Source organism: Oncorhynchus gorbuscha, linkage group LG09 (genome assembly GCF_021184085.1).
Source record: "Oncorhynchus gorbuscha isolate QuinsamMale2020 ecotype Even-year linkage group LG09, OgorEven_v1.0, whole genome shotgun sequence".
NCBI lineage: Eukaryota > Metazoa > Chordata > Actinopteri > Salmoniformes > Salmonidae > Oncorhynchus > Oncorhynchus gorbuscha.
In genome coordinates, this window is record NC_060181.1 from 58,764,492 (window position 1) to 58,770,651 (window position 6,160).

The 6,160-nt window shown below is 39.4% G+C and overlaps 1 pseudogene; it reads right to left on the reverse strand.

Annotated features, from left to right (window-relative positions):
• Window positions 1–3,309: 3,309 nt before the first annotated feature.
• On the reverse strand, window positions 3,310–5,940 carry LOC124044407 (annotated as a pseudogene).
• Window positions 5,941–6,160: the final 220 nt, after the last annotated feature.

A 6,160-nucleotide genomic window follows, 5' to 3' on the forward strand; every position in this document is an offset into this window, starting at 1 on the left:
TAAATAACCATTCATTTGTATATCTGTAAAGTCCAAATATTTGTACATCGTCTACACACCATGCAGAAATAATTGAAAGCAAACACACATCAAAGCAGATTCGGCCCCAGTTTATTGCCTCCTCATACACTTTACACATGGCAGGAATTTGTGTTTTGGAAATATCCAGAAAGCTATGCATTCAGGATAAATATTCAACAAAACAATGAAAACAGTAACCAAGGGGCAAAGTCATAAGCATACAATTTCTAAGGCAAACCCTCATATCATTTTCTTTGATAACTCCCTGAACTATCAAATCACAGTAGCCAGGGTAACACATACCTGTGATATGTGAATTTAGCAACAATCTTAATGCGATGTGTACTTATTCATCTATTTTCCAGCAGCAGAGGAAAATCACCAAAACACACCACCTGTCTTCTGTATGTCAGATCTAACCTGAGCATGTGTGCCAACAGGTGCACTGTCGTGAGAAAGTCCCCCAGGGACCAGAGGATCCCAGGGGAGAGGAAGTGTGAAGAAGTTCATTATCATCTTTAGTTTGATCCATTCCGGTTAGAGAGTTCGGCCAGTAACCGAAAGGTCGCTGGTTCGAATACCCAAGCTGACAAGGTGAAAAGTCTGTTGATGTGCCCTTGAGCAAGGCACTTAAGCCTAATTTGCTCCATGAGTGACTTACTACTATGGTTGACCCTGTAAAACAATACATTTGACTGCACCTATCCAGGGTATGTGACAATAATTGTGTAATGATGTTGTTACTGACGGAAGCAAATGCAGTGTCTGACACATTAAGAGCTCATCTAGGAGCACAGATCAAGGACAACTGTGAAATGTTTGTACATCATGTTCAACTAGTCATCTTCCTCTCTCAGCACTCTTCCCACTAAACCCGTTTTTTCCAAGTCAGTGAGTAAGCATGGAAATATCTAGGGCACATAAGTAATGGAATCTTTTCTCTATGATCCCTTTTTTTAAATGCAAGCATAGTATCCATTTGATTCAACATTTACTGATTGCATAATTCAATTCATTGACAATGACTATGATTCTTTTAATTGCAATTGGCAACTTGTTAAAAGAAAGAAAAAGGCATCTGAAACCCCCAATATCATTGCGCATTTAACAGTCTTCGCAATAAAACATATAAAAGTCACATACAGTTTGAACATGTGTAATTTTCAGTGAAAATAAGGCTGATTTATTAAGTCCAACTACCAAAAGGACAGGGAGCATCACGCATTTATTTCGATCCTTACTATTTGCCAACAATTCTTGTAGCTACCATGTTATACAGTGATTCTTCATCCTCTGAGCTTCAACCACATATTGAGCATGTTCAGCATAGTCAGAGGCAGGTAGCTGGATACCCAGTTCACTCCACTTGATGTTCTTCGTCTTCTCATCACACGTCACCAACTCCCTCACGACGCCAGGACAGCGGAGTCAATCACCACCTTCCGGAGACACCTGAAACCCCACCTCTTTAAGGAATACCTAGGATAGGATAAGTAATCCTTCTCACCCCCCCCCCCCCCTTAAGATTTAGATGCACTATTGTAAAGTGACTGTTCCACTGGATGTCATAAGGTGAATGCACCAATTTGTAAGTCGCTCTGGATAAGAGCGTCTGCTAAATGACTTAAATGTTAAATGTTAAGTACCTCAATTCCACTGTAGAGCATTATTGAACCCAATCTCTGCAGGAAGAAATCAATGAGAGTGGACAACTGACATTAGCTTTGTAACATGCACTTACAGTAGATATGGATTTAAATGTTTGAATATCTATTCAGTTTTTTTTAAGGTTGCCTTATTGCCTGGGGCAAGTGAACTGAGCAGACGCGCAAGACGAGCCTCCTCGGAGGTTGCCCCATTGTGCAGGTAAAACAACCAAACTGAAAGAATTCCAGTAGCCTAAAACGGATCATTTTGGTTCCTCCCAATTGTCCCAAGACAGACAATTTATGTCAGTCAGGCAAGTTCAGCATCTTCTTAGGTTTTTTTTCTTCCTGATAACAACAAAAATACTAAGAATTAGGATCTTTCTGATTAATCCCCTATGTGTAGGTGAAAAGCAGGAAATATACACAAGAGTACAAATCATTAGGAACACCTTCTCTTTCCACGATCAGGTGAATCCAGGTGAAAGTTATGATCCCTTATTGATGTCACTTGTTAAATCCACTTCAATCAGTGTAGATGAAGAGGAGGAGACAGGTTAAAGAAGTATTTAAGTGCCTTTGAATGGGGTATAGTAGTAGGTGCCAGGCACACCGGTTTGAGTGTGTCAACAACTGCGATGCTGCTGGGTTTTTCACACAACAGTTTCCTGTGTGTATCAAGAATGGTCCACCACCCAAAGGACATTCAGCCAACTTGACACAACTGTGGGAAGCATTTGAGTCAACATTGGCCAGCATCCCTGTTGAATGATTGACACCTTGTAGAGTCCATGCCCCGACAAATTGAGGCTGTCTGATGGCAAAAGGGTGTGCAACTTAATATTAGAAATGTGTTTGTAATGTTCTCTACAGTCAGTCTATGGCTTTCCTGCATGCAAAAAGTTAATTTACATTTTCAGGTAAGTGATCATAATCTTCAGGGAACAAAACGTACTCTTGATTTGCTAGATGAGCAAGTGCCTTTCAGACTTTAACGTCAAATGTTGTCTATTATAGGTCAACACCAACATCTTTCTCTCTTTACAGAATTAGGACAGGGAATAGGCCTACCTGTCCACAGTTTGCATGCTATGAAACGGTCTTGTAGTCCGTTAGCCTCTCAGTAAGTGATTTGTTTTCTCTTTGATTTCTCTTTCGCCGGGAACTTTTCATTCAGACATTGTTTCAGTAATAACTTAATCTTTCGTTGAGGGTCTGGATTCTGTATCGAGGTATGCATTGTAAATTAAAATATTGGGTTTTGGGGTATATATTTCAATTTTCTAACGCTATAACATGAGTGCATGACAAAAAATATTTACCAACAAGTGTGTACTAAATATTAGGCTACAATCTGCTGGGGCGGCAGCGTAGCCTAGTGGTTAGAGTGTTGGACTAGTAACCGGAAGGTTGCGAGTTCAAACCCCCGATCTGACAAGGTACAAATCTGTCGTTCTGCCCCTGAATAGGCAGTTAACCCACTGACCAGGCCATCATTGAAAATAAGAATATGTTCTTAACTGACTTGCCTGGTTAAATAAAGGTAAAATTAAATTAAAATCTTGCACAGGTTGGGTTACTTTGACAAGAGGACAGTGTTTGCAGCAGAACATACTTAAATTGGTGTTTCACATTGACTGGTTTATTGCAGCTTCACTGTGGACGGGGTCTCCTATTTCATGCCTTTCCGCTTTTCCATGGTTGTTCGCACTCTTTCATCCATGATCGCCTGAATGTGAAATTCCTTAATCTAGCAACAAACAATTGAAACACAATTAGTATATACATTTTTTACATTACGGATGTGGACTCAACTAGGTTCGAGAAGTCAATCAAATCTTAAAATGATTTTACTCAATTGCAGGAAAACAATTAATTTAATATCAAGCTGGAAGTTACAATTTGAGAGTGGAGGCATATCCTTTTATCATATTCCTATTGATCTAATTTCTTGACTTTATCGGTGGCTTTGCTCATTATCTTCTCATGGTACTCACTGACACTCTCGCTCAGCAACCCCAGAACCCTCCCCCGCCACTAAAGTGTAACTACTGTCCTCGCCTCTGCCTTGGGCCTAAGACATAAAAACAGTAAACATGCTCTCATTAAACCATGGCAACGGGAGCTTGAAGTGATGCTAACAATATGATGATGCAGATTGAGTTATACATTATCTGCTAACCGTTATACCGTGAATACATTGTCTGCTAACCGTTATACATTATACACCATTATACTGCTAATACATTATACTATTTATTTATCTCATGTGGCGCATACCAAAGAGTTAGCGGACAATAGAGCATCTTAGTTCATAGTTCTTAGTTAATAATGACACCGTGGATATTGACTAATAATAACATGTTTTTGGCAAAGCCAGTTAGCCCTTTAAATCTCTGACCATAGTGATCTCATTGGTCACAAGCTATCGTATCAAAATGTCACATGCTGCTATGTCCAGACCGTCTTCAGCCACTGTTGTTGCAATCTCCGCATTCCAAAACGTCCCTTTGTTCTGCCTGATAGACACAAATGTGGGCAAAATAAAACACAGTGCATCTGGAAAGTATTCAGAGCCCTTCACTTTTTCCACATTTTGTTGCGTTACAGCCTCATTGTAAAATGTATGAAATATATGTGTGTGTATATATATATATATATAGTTACTGTGCAGCGAGCTTGAGAGGATCTGCAGAGAAAAATGGGAGAAACTCCCCAAATATAGGTGTGACAAGACTCGAGGCTGTAATCACTGCCAAAGGTGCATCAACAAAGTACTAAGTAAAGGGTCTGAATACTTATGTAAATGTGATATTTCTGTTTTTGCTTTGTCATTATGGGGTATTGTGTGTAGATTGATGAGGGGAAGAAACAATATAATCAATTTCAAAATAAGGCTGTAACATGACAAAATATGGAAAAAGTCAAGGGGTTTGAATACTCTCTGAATACACTGTATGTGAAATTATTGAATACAATGTACCTAAGCACAACTTTACAGACCACAGGATGTGTGACATCATGAATTAATTAGTCAAACAAAGATGAACCACTTTGATGGAATACTACAATCATCAATTTAAGTACATTTTCACACATTCAATGTTTTTAAAGTAGTTTTGATCATATCATCTATTTAATTAAACAGCAGACTTGGCTGGCAGCCAGTATTTGTCAAATTGGAAACAGTACACTCACAGCAGTCATTGGTTTCACTTTACTCTGGTCTCCTCCAATCACATGGCAAGCTTTTACTCAAACTTCCTCAAGCTTTGAGTTCTCCTGAACCAATTGAGCTAATGCAATGGTACTGCAATGGGTCTTGTTGAACATGATCCCCCTCTCCTTCTCTCTAAATGTAAACTCTTGCAGGATCTTGGTTCTCAACTTAGAAAGGCTATTATATTCATACTGGGGAAGCTTAGCCAATTCCTGCACATTCTCTTTGCAATCTGCAAGAAAGTATATTTGGAAGAAAGCCATGCAAAATAGTTAAACTCCCAGACATCAATGTAGGGCTACTTTACAGACTAAAAACACTAGATATACAGTATGCTACCTTTAAAAAGTGTGAAGAGGAATCTCTCTGTGTCGGTCTTAATGATGGCCACCTCGCCCTCAGGGGCCACTTTCTTCTTCAGCTCCTCGTAAAAGTATTTGTCCAGGAAGCTGAAGGCATCACACATGCGGATGGTTTTGCTCAGGTACAAGGCCTAGTTGTACTGCCGTAGATGCTCAGCACAAACATTCACCTTCTGATTCTCCTCTTTTGCAGCTGTAGGAAAACATAGATAATTGCTTTGGAATGTACATTTGGGGTATAACAGGGTGTCATGACACTTGGTATGAAAAATGATTGAAAAATAATCTTATCGGTAGCCTTCAAGTACAGTAGAACATGAAAATAACCGCGTTCTCATAATTTTGTTATTTCCGGACCACCCACTGCTCTGGGTGCCTAGGTCGCAGGTAGGGTTTCAGTATATGCATCTCTTAATTCATTATCTCTCTCTACTGGAAATAACAAGAGTACCTATTTTCTCTGTTCAGCAGTGGCAATGTTTTAGTGTTGTTATTTTTACTGTCATAATTTAATATGAGTCCAAGTTTGCACAGATCTACAAAAGACAAAACATGAGTTGAATGAATGAGCAAAAACATCCAAACTAATATGACAATGTTTCACAATTATCAGAAACCATCTAACTCTATAATAAAGATTAGCAATTCAATACTTCCAAAGTGTCATGTTTTGTCTTATATCATCTTGTCATTTTGCTTTTCCTTCTGTTCGTTTCCCCCTGCTGGTCTTATTAGGTTCGTTCCCTTTTTCTATCCCTCTCTCTCCCCCTCCCTCTCTCTCCTCTCTCTATCGTTCCGTTCCTGCTCCCAGCTGTTCCTATTCCCCTAATCATCATTTAGTCTTCCCACACCTGTTCCCGATCCTTTCCCCTGATTAGAGTCCCTATTTATTCCTTTGTGTTCCGTTCCTG